Source organism: Chiloscyllium punctatum, unplaced genomic scaffold, assembly GCF_047496795.1.
Source record: "Chiloscyllium punctatum isolate Juve2018m unplaced genomic scaffold, sChiPun1.3 scaffold_634, whole genome shotgun sequence".
Lineage (NCBI taxonomy): Eukaryota > Metazoa > Chordata > Chondrichthyes > Orectolobiformes > Hemiscylliidae > Chiloscyllium > Chiloscyllium punctatum.
The window spans coordinates 74251-75375 of record NW_027310368.1 but is presented as its reverse complement, the minus strand read 5'-3'; positions in this window follow the sequence as shown (position 1 = coordinate 75375).

Genomic DNA, 1125 nt, shown 5'->3' with positions numbered 1-1125 from the left:
TGTTTTCGTAGGTAATGTGAGTGATGGTTGTTGGTGCGTCTGTGATGGTCTCTTCTAAAAGTGTGGTAAGTGTTTCCTTTGCCAGGTCGATGTTGATGGAGGTGAACAGTGCTGTTATGTCGAATGAGATCATTGCTTCTTCTTCCTCTATTTTGGTGTTTTTGATGATTTTTAGGAATTCCTGGGTGGAGTGGATGGAGTGCTGTGATTCTTCTATGAGGCATTTCAGTCTTGCGTGTAGTTCTTTGGCCCATCTGTAAGTTGGTGTTCTGGGTAAAGAGACTATGGGTCTGAGGGGGGGCTCCTCGTTTATGGATTTTTGGTAGTCCGGTTCGACTTGGGCAACAAATTGATCCTGGGACAGTCTAAGCAAAGACATGCCAGAGAATTCCCAGAGGCCTGGCACTCCAACCACAACGCCATAAACAAACACATAGATCTAAATGCCATCAACCCCGCAGAAAACGAACAGGAAATGACATCACCACAAACCCCAGGAACCCCATCCAGGAGAAAGATATAAATAGAAAGCAAGAGACAACAGCTTCGCTTCACTTGGAGGTCGCCACTGATGATGTTACCGAGCCTGGTAATGAAACGTCTGGATATCAAACCTACAGCTCAGCGAGCAAACCTACACCCTAAACCTCAGCCTGAGCTACAAATCTTCACAAACCTTGCGATTTAAAGTGTCTTTATACGCATATCATTAATAGACTTTTCGTTATTATACCCGTCTGGTTGAAAGAAGAAGACACCACATTTCAAGATGGATGACAACGTTACCAATTTTGTTTTGAAATTGAGATCTATTTGATCATTTTAAACAGTGAACAAGTTCATTTTACATAATGCAAACCACATTCTCTCACCGGGAATAAAAGTGTGATTTCAATATAGACATTGTCATTGCTAAGTCGCAGTTACTCAACATGAAAAATAGGATGTAATTTTTATTCAGCTTACATCAATTAGCACCATTATCTTACTTCGGCTTGACTGCAGTCTGCACATGCTAAATAAGGTTTAAGAAAGAATGACTTTTGGAAATAATGATTCGGTGGTGACTAAAAATAATATTAGGTTCTCATGATGTGGATATTCCACCAATGGCCCCAGTGGTAG